Genomic DNA, 10,427 nt, shown 5'->3' with positions numbered 1-10,427 from the left:
TTTCTTTCAGTTTGATATCCGACCACTTGACACTCATATCCTCAACAAGTGCACGTTCATCTCCAATGATATGAGTCTCTAGATGTTTCAACATATCAATTTTCTGCATCAACTTATTTGCATGTCGATGAACGTGTCGTTGGAATGCTGAATCCAGTGCAAAACTCGGTGGATTGAATTCAGGGAGAGCCGCCCATCCTTGACTGTACATCGATCCAGCACCAATCTTCTTGTCAGAGAATTCTTGTGGTTTGATCAAGTTGAAAACGAATTGTCTGACACGATCATCTCCTCTGAATTCACGAACGCAATGAAGAAGAAGAGTACGACACATGTGCTCAATATCCTGGATATCGATTTCGAGTTCTCCGTACTTTCGAATATCTTCCCATCGTCCCCATCCATATTGGGCAAGGACTTTCTCGACTTTGAAGTATTCTGCTTTGCTGGTTGCCAACTCATCTGGACGATAACTTCCCGAGTAATCACCATCTTCATCATCTCCTTTCCTTCTCTTTCTCTTCTCTCCATTTCCTCTTTTCCTCTTTCCAGATTCTTCACTTCCATCTGAATCAACTTCATCAATCTTGTTCTCTTCGAATCGTTTCGTCCGTTTACGTGGCTCCTCCAGAATCAGTTCTCTTCCATCTGGAGTTGCAGTGGCCTTCTCGACGTCAACTTGTGCTTTTTCAGCCCACTTCGTCCAGAATTCAGGATCATCAATATCAATGTCATCTCCTTTATTATGAGTGGAATTGAATGTGGCTTTTGCGAAAAGAGATCCTTTTTGACCTGCTTCAAGAGTAATCGTCTGAGTTCTTCGTTGCAAAATTGTCTCAATATCTTCTTCATTAAACTTCGCAGACTCATTCTCTTCATCCATAATTGATCCGTAAGCTCCCTTCTTCAACAACTCCTCAACATCCTTTTTACTCAGCGCGGTTCCTTCTGCTTTCAATGCCGTCGTGGATTGAAGTACGGCTTTATCGAGACCTAATTTCAAAGAAGCCTTATCAAACATCTCTCTTTCGTAGGTATTCGATGTGATCAATCGATACACTTTCACAAGTTTCTTCTGTCCAATACGATGACATCTTGCTTGAGCTTGAAGATCATTCTGAGGATTCCAGTCCGAATCAAAGATGATTACGGTATCAGCTGCTGTCAAATTGATACCAAGACCACCGGCTCGAGTACAGAGAAGGAAGACGAATCGATCGGAATCTGGAAAAAATTGTTGATAATGAATCTTTGTTTTTTTCTTGTTTAAAATCGAAGTTCTCAATTATTCAAACAAAAACTCACTTTCTTTACTGAATCGATCGATAGCTGCCTGTCTCAGATCTCCTCGAACATTTCCGTCGATCCGTTCGAATGGATAACTCATAGTGATCAAGAACTCTTCCAAAAGATCCAAAACTTTGACCATTTGAGAGAATATCAATACTTTGTGTCCATCTTTTCTCAGTTTCGGAAGCAATTTCTCAATGAGAACAACTTTTCCGGATGCTTGAACAAGAGCCTTCTGTGCCAGTGTTTCATCGTCCCAATCCGGATGAGCAAGACGGAAATCATTCATGATTGTTTCTTCTGCACCGTTGATCAAGAACGGATGATTACAACACTTTCTCAATTCCATCATGACATTCATTAGCGATGGAGCTGATGTTCCTTTACACAAATGACTGAAATTTCGTTCGAGAATCGCACGATAAAACTTCTTTTGCATATCGGATAGTTGTACTTCAATGATGGTTTCCTCTTTTGGTCCCAGTGATTTCTCTACATCTTCTTTCAATCTTCTCAACATCATCGGCTTCAGAATCTCCTGGAGTTTTTGTACTTGATCATCAGTTTGACACGATCCGAATTGTTCTAGGAAGTTCGCGGAGTTGTCGAATTGTTGTGGATGGAGGAAGTTTAGAAGAGAGAAGAGTTCCTCGATATTATTCTGAAGTGGAGTTCCAGTCAGAAGTACTCGATGTTCCATTCGGAATGCCAGCAATCCATTGACCAAAAGTTTGCAGTTTCGGTTTTTGAGACGGTGAGCCTCATCGATAACACACACTCTCCATGGAATCTTTTTCAAGAATTCTACATCAGATACAACAGTTTCGAATGTGGTGATCAATGCATCGATTTTCACGAAATTCTTCTTCCAATTCTTGGATCCAGAATGTCTTTTATCGTAAAACACTTCGTATTGTTGAAGAACTTCTCTGGCATGTGCACTCCCATGATATACAATTGCATTCATATCAGTCCATGTCTCGAATTCTCTCACCCAATTCTGGATGGTTGAGAGTGGAACAACAACCAGAAATGGTCCATGGATTCCGTAATCGTAGATTTGAGAGAGGAATGTGATCGTCTGAACTGTCTTTCCGAGACCCATTTCGTCGGCGAGAATACAGTTTTGGCTGAAATACAAGTTCTTTTGAAATGTTGAAATATTGAATTTTAGAGTCAGAAGTTTTTTGATTTTCTCAATTTTCCAGAAAAAAGTTTTTTAAAAACTTACGCATTATAATAGCAGTATAGCAGCCAATCAACGCCTTCAAACTGATATTCTCTCAAAGAATTCCCATTTTTCCAGACTTTCAACGTGCTCATATTCTTCCATTCGTTTGGTTCCGGGCGATTTTTGTCTCGAACTTTTGCTGGATCAATCACTTGTCGTTGTCTCCATAATTCGACTTTATCCTCTGGAATATTCTCGATTGGTTCCCAAGTGACTTCTTCGTAACCAAGAGATTTCCATTTGATCAGAACGAATTCCTGTCCATCATCCTCAGTTATCATGTCAACAACTCGATCGACTATCACAAAATCCGAATTGAAATCTTCGTCATCTTCGATATAAGAAACTAGCTTTTTCGCTTTAAATCTCTTAATTTTAGCCTCAACTCGTTTATCAATCTCCAGAAGTTCCGGGAACGTCTTCCATTCACAATGACAATAAGCTCGTCCCTTCCATTTAATCAGAAATTGCTCAACTTCAACTTCTTCAGTCGGCACTTCAGTCGTTCCATTCTCTTTGGATGTTGCTGCCTCTTTCTGATCTTCTGATACTTCAGCTGGTCCTTCCTTCATCTCAACGTCTTCTCCTCCTCCTTCTTTCTCATCTGACTTGCCTTCCTTCTCCTCTTCTGTTATCACTGGAACTTGGATCTTTTCCATTCGAACATTCAGAATCTTCTCAACAATCAACGCATTCGGATCGGGTGCTGGAGTATCAATCTTCATCAGAAATTCCTCATCTTCATCAACTTCTGCTTCAGCTCCTTCTCCATTCTCTTCAACATCAGCTTTCTTCCTTCCACCTCCACCACCTTTCTTCTTTCCTCTTCCACGTTGAGGATAGAAGTCGTCGTCATCAGAATCATCCACACTTTTCTTCTTTTTTGACTTTGCCACAACGACCGGCCTTCGATATGATTTCTTTTTTGTGGTAGAAGTTCCAGGAGTAGACATCATTGGAGTGGCTGGAGTCGATGGTTCGGTGAATCCGTCATTCGTCTCACTCGGCGCTTCACTCATATCTTTTGTTATTGTCGACATGTCATCGTCATCTTCTTCTTTTATATCATCTTTCGATGATTTCGCAGAAGAGCCTTCTTCTGGAAGATCTTCATCATCCTGAGCCTCATCATCGTCTCCAAATGTCTCTTCAACTCCAGCAAAGTTCTCGATATCTTCCAAAAGAACAGGCGTAGACTCTTCTGGTTCCATTTGAGAATTAGATTCCCCTGGACTCAGTGTGCTTTGACTCTGACTCTCACTTATCTGACCTCGTTGACTCCTCTCTTCTTCTGGTTCTTCTGATTTGAGTTCGTCAACTTCGTCTAACGGATCAAGTGTTATATCATCGAGTGGATCTTTCTCCTCTTCTTCTTCGTTCAGCGTATTCCCATTGTTGTAATGCTTCTCGGGAGTCATCTCCTTTTCATCTTCATTCACATCTTCCTCCTTTTTCTCAACAACTTCATCAACCTCTTCTCGATATGATTCTTCTTCTTCTTTCAGTTCTTCTTGAGGATACGAAGAAGAAGGAGATGATGTTTCTTTGAATATTTCATCCTTCATTTCATCATTGAACTCTTCCGGTGGATTAACAACTGAATCTGCATTCTCAGGCTCTTGTGATTGAGATGGATATTCAAAAGGCTCCTCAATCTTCTGCTCCTCTTGAATCAGTTGATCCTGAATCTGTTGTTGTTGTTGTTGCTGAATTTGTTCATGATTCGCAATCGGATTCTGATGACTAAGACTCTGGTTTTGAATCTGCTCCATTGGTTGAGTAGGCGGAGCCATAATCGGATCAGACACCGCTGGTGACGGCTGCTGGTTCATTGTTGTTTCCGACGAATCTTGATATCCAGATGATGCTGGATAATCCGGATATCCTGGATACTGATTCTGATGGGTCTGACTTTGAGGTCTTTGCTGATCCATTGCTTCAGGTTTCATTGAAGATGGAGCAGTGCTTGTAGATCCAATACCGTACCCAGATGGATGTTGTTGTTGATGTGGATGTGGTTGTTGCGGTGGATGTTGCATGGGAACTGAAGCAGGCTGCTGGTGTGGTTGAGGTGGTTGAGGAGGCTGCTGGTGGGGATGTTGTTGTGGAGGATAACCGCTCATCTGGAACTAGAAATAATTGCAAATAAAGAGTTTGGATAGAGAAAAAATGCATTGGATTGAATACAGTAATCCATTATTTTTTATAATTTCAAATTTCAAAAACCTACATTTTGATGTTGGTGTTGTTGAGCATGCTGCTGCTGCTGCTGTTGCTGTTGATACTGCGCATACATTGGATGTTGCTGTTGCTGAGCATATGGGTTTCCAGTTGACGACCCATTTTCCATTCCATTATAAGAGGCTTGCTGCTGATATGCTGGCGGCTTCTCTGGCTCCATTTTCACTTGAGGAACACTCGGAATCGATGGAATCTGCTCTTGTGATTGCATCGATGGTGTTGGCTCCGGTGGAACGATTGACTCCTTGCTCTCCGTTGAACTGGCTCCAGAACCAGCACCACCGTATCCCTCGTGATAGACAGAAATTAGAGTTCTTGATTTATCAGCAGTGATATTCAACTGAACTTGACTACCACTCTGATTCACATGAACTGGAACTTGCTGATTCTGGTTCGGCGTCATTGATTGTGAAGACGTTGGAGGGGGTTGATGGTGTCCTCCGGCAGAAGCAGCAGCAGCTGCAGCCGCCTGTTGTTGTTGCCACTGAGCATGCTGGAGCTGCTGACCGTATCGATAGTGATCGGCCTGCATCTGATTCAATTTGACTTGAAGTGTTTGTACTTCTGCATCAGCTGCTGCATTTCTTGGCAGATTGAATAGTTGTTGCATGCGGGCCTTGTATTCAGAGCATGTCTTCTCAAGTTGACCCAGTACTGTCTGAAAAAGGAAAAAGATTTTATACGAAAACAGTTTTCAAGCATTCCGACTCACCATCAACTCATTAACCTGTCTCGCCCACTGATCTTGTTGTTGTCCCATTTGCATAGGTTGTGACGTGACTGGTGGTGCACCTTGCACTTGTGGAGCTCCACCATATCCCTGATATCCATCCCAATATCCAGGTGGTGCCTGCTGTTGGCTATGTGGTGGATACTGATGTCTCATATGAGCAGCTTGGGGCGCATACGGTGACTGTTGTGATGGTGGAGGTGGATAACCAGTTGATGCTTGTGGTGGATATCCATATCCAGGATAACCGGGTGGTTGACCCTGCTGAGGTTGTGCTTGTTGAGGCGGTCCTCTCTGATGGTACATCTGCTGATAGTTCTGAGGCGGAGCCTGTGGATATTGCCCTTGTGGTGGTCCTCCTGATGCGGGTCCTGGCCGGTACCCTTGTTGTGAAGGTCCATTGGATCCTTGTTGATAGTGTGGTGGAGGAGCGCCACCGTACATACCCATTTGATTCTGAAAATACTATCAAACGGGATTATTTGGATCTTTTTGAATGGAACACATTTTTACATTTCCAGGAGTTTGGGTTTTTTTTAGATTCTGTCATCTATTTTGAGTATTAGCAGAAGCTTCTTACAATCGCGCTCTACCAAAACCGAAAAAAATCGTGTGCGAAATTGAGAGACTCAGAGAAAATACGACATTTTTCAAGGGCATTTCGGTGGAGCGCAGTTGTAAGAGCTGTGCCGAGCTAACATGTATGCAGTGAAAACCACAGAATTTCAGCACTTTCTCTAGACTCCCAGCCAGTCTGTACATTTTTTGGTTTATCTAGATGTCTAGATCATGACAAAAAGAGACGTCTGGCTCTTCGAGTTTTTGGAAATCTGAGCATCTGGATGTATATACTCACAGATATGCAAATATCGAATAAAATATTATTCAAAGCTTAACAATTTCGAAAAAATAAGATTTACCGGATATGCATTTTGTCTCATCATTGGATTATTTGCCATCGACGCCATCGATGCCATCGGATCCATCTGAGCAGCTGCTGCAGCCGCTGCCGCCGCCGCTTCTGCTTGTGCCTTTTTTGACTTTCCACGTGGCTTTTTAGCAGGAGGAGGTTGTGGTTGAGCGGACTGTGGAGGTGGTTGTTGTGATGGAACTGGAGGGGCCATTTGATGCATATGTTGCTGCTGTTGCATCATCATCATTGTTGATGATGTTGCTGTTCATATGGATTCATTGGTTGTCCTGGATACCGTTGTTGTTGTGGTACACCGACTGGCGGTTGAGCTTGTGGTGGCTGTTGTGGTGGACCGCCCATCATTGTGTAGTCTGTCATTTGGCTCATTTGTGGTACATAATCGTCGCCTGCAAGATTTATGAGAATTAATTAGAGAGAATGGAGAGGGAGTGCTTATTTCTAATGAGATAATGGATTTGAATGGATCTACAGTACTGTACTAGAATATACAGAAAACTGAAAATCTCGACTTTCAGATACTATTTTTAGAACTTTTTGTCATTTTTACTTTAAAAAAATTACAGTTTTCGGTAGAATTTCAGTGATTTTCATTCTTTTTTAATCTTAATTTTTTATTCTTTTCCCTTTTTTTCTCTTCCAATTTATCCCCCAATACTCACCTTCATCCATTTTTAATATATTGTGTGTTGACGACGTTTGCGAGTGTAGAAGATAATAACAAAGCGATTAATTTGAGTAGAAAATGAGGTTAAATTGTTGAAAGCGAAAATAAAATAAAAAACAAATATTCTTCAGAGATTTAAGTGTGATATCCGCCACACTTTCTTCTTTCTTCTCGGCTCTTTTTCGGTTGACTGATTAATTTTCAGACAATTTTCAGCAGCCTATCATCTGAAAAAGAGGAGAATTTAGTGAGAAAAGGGAAAAGAAAGAATACTGTAAGAGTAAAAAAAAGAAAAAAGAAAAGAAGGAAGCTGGTAGATCAAAAAATTCAATGAGTTTGTTATTTCGAGCGATTTTGAGAAAAGGATTTGGTCAAAAATGGAGAAACCTTCATGTCCGAAAGGATGGGGAAGAAAGTTTCAGAAATGATACGGCTACAGTATCAAAAACTAAAAAACGTGAATCTAGCTATGATAACAGAAACATAAGTTAGTGATCAGAGAATCTAGGAATTCAATAAACATCTGTAGATCAACATTCTAGGTATAGAGTGAAAAAATTGCTCGTGCTGTACTGTATGAACTGAAAAATCGGGGCTAATTTTGATGAGAATTCGACTACTTTATTTGCTAGTTTTCTCACTTCACCCGCCAAAACATTTTAGAAATCATATTTGGAGTTTTCATGTAAAAGAGGTAACCCGCGAAAATAAGTTATCGAAAATGGAGACAAAATTATTGAATAAAAAATTATTGTATTCAAAAAAGACGTTTTCAACCTGATTTTCAAAATTTGTTATCAAAAAGAAGAATGATTCAGATTATTTCAGAATTTAGGAAACTCAGAATTTCCGAAACTGTAAGTTTAAGCATGATTTCGCGATGAATTTCTCATTTTGAACTTAAAATCTTATCTAGATTATTTACGAATTTGAGAATCAGCAAGAGATCAATCAATTGATTTTCTAAACTTTTGGGGTAAAAAATGAAAGAAGTGATACGGTAGTTTAAAACTTTTCTAGATAAAATATTACAATAAAAGTTCGATGAATTGTTTGAAGGTAAGAAAAGAAGAAAAAGGAAGTAGAAAGCACGAAGTTTCTTGAATCAAAAAGACGCGAATTTTGCAGATGTTATCATGATGAAGACCCCAAAAAAGACCAAAAAAGGAGGGGAAAACGAGTGTTGTTCTTCGAGAAAAAGTCTTCGGTTTTTTCAATTTGATGAGTGAGTGTATGTGTGTGTAGGGGGCTGCGTATGCAATGGCAATGGGAGAAAAAACGGGGCGAATGAGTAGAAGAAGAGGAGTCGACCCCCCGAGTTGAGAAATATCAAGGAACATGATAGAGACGCAGAGAGAGTGAAGAAAAGAAAGAAGACGAAAAGGAAGAAGAAGAACACAAGAAACGGACACACAGGCCAGCACACCAACCACTGGCCACTGTCTTCTTCCGTGTCTCTTCATATTTTGTAGTCTCTCGATACTAGTGCTGTTTGGTCGTCTCCCTCTCTCACTCTCATCCATTTCTCTAATCGATTTGTATGGGATTGGAGTAGAAAAAGAGTGAGAGAGAGGGAGAAGGTGTTATGTGCTATGTGTGTGGCCAGCAGTCTCTTTCTCTGTGTGCTGCGCAAAGCGGCCCCCGGTGTGTATGTGCTGTTGTTGATGATGACGGCTGACCAAGAAGAAGGAGAAGATGAAATTGAAGAAGATGATGATGATGAAGGTTTTGGTTGAAGGTAAGAAGGTGGAGTTGAAGAAGAAGAAAGAAGGCTAAGTGTTTTTTCCTCTATTCGTTCTTTTTTTTCGTCGTTTTCATCATCATTCTAACCAATGAACGCAATGATTAACTGTCGTCTAGATAACAGTTTCCAGGTATTACGGTACTTTTGTGTCACATGAATTTTTCGTTTTCGTTTTCTTTGTTTGTATATGAAGACTGGTGTTCTGATGATTTCTAATTTAAAGAAGACCTGTAAAGCCACTAAAACAGAGAATACAAAATTTTATGACGTGGCAAAGTGAATTCACTCTCAACAGCACGTACGTGGTCAAGTAAGAAAGGTAGAAACGAGATATTTAATGATGGGGGGAAACCCGACAGATGGCTTAATACTACCCTTTGAATTGACATGTGGTGAAAGAAATCCAGGAACATTTACTCGCCATCTTCGGAGAGAAACAAAATCAGAACTCTTGATTCATTGAGATCTAGATAACTATTCAGAATTCTACTCTCTTTTTGAATATCAGCGCCACAAGAATAACCAAAAAAGTTGTTTTCCGAAAACGGTATTTCTATTCACTGTTTGAGATAAGAATCTAAGGAAATTTCAAAGGTCAGCTAGTTGAAATTGAAATCCAACTACAAGGTACTGTTGTTTTATAAAAATAAAATCTCAGAATCCACGTCATAAGAAGAAATAAACAGATTATTCAAAATCAATTTAAAAACAACAGCAATCCAGAATCTTCTAGAAGCTATACGCAATCTCGAGGTCACCAGAATGCGCATTTTCGTAAAAAGTTTACCCATAGTTGGCACGATGCCAAGTTTCTTGTTAGAGAACAGAGAGAAAGAGGGATAGAGATTATTGGCAGAGTGCCAAGCGCCGTTTCGAACGGCAGGGGACCGAGAAAAAGAGAGCGACTCGACATGAATAGATGGTAACTGTTTTGAGGGATTAACACTCCGTTTTTCAGATTTTCGCATGATTTTTGCAAATGCGCTCTACCGTAACCCAATCGAAAATTTATCATTTTTCTCTGCGTCTCTTCATTCTCTATGAAATTTTTTCAGTTTCGGTAGAGCGCAAATGTTGATAATTCACTTCGACAGTATGAATTCTGAAAAGTCATGAAGTGACCACAGAAATGTGCAAAATCTACGTAAAAAGACGGGGAAAAAACGAAAAGAGATTCAGAATCATGACCTAGTATAAAATGATGACGGAGAAGCATGTGCAAAACTTGGTTTTTGCTGTGTCGGGTGTGTGTGTGTATGTGAGTGTTATTGGCCAACAACCCCAACACAAAAACGCGCACATTCTCTCTTTCCCTCTCTCTCTTTCTCCCGTTTTCTTCCATCTGCTCTTCTCAATTTCACCTGTTCTCTGATCGTGTTCTTCTTTTCTGACCACTGCGTCTTTTTTTGCCTAATATTCCCTTTACTAACCAACCAACCAATCGCATACTACTATTACGCGAGACGGACGGACGGAAAGAAGAGAACGAGAGAAGGGGACACCGATAGAGAGAGAGTGCGCGCAGAATCGAGCGGCGTCTGTGGTGGGAGGAGATGGTTGACGCTGCTATGAGTGCGCGCAGAAAAATGAAGG

The sequence above is a fragment of the Caenorhabditis remanei genome, chromosome I (assembly GCF_010183535.1).
Source record: "Caenorhabditis remanei strain PX506 chromosome I, whole genome shotgun sequence".
NCBI lineage: Eukaryota > Metazoa > Nematoda > Chromadorea > Rhabditida > Rhabditidae > Caenorhabditis > Caenorhabditis remanei.
Note: the sequence above shows the minus strand (reverse complement) of the source record.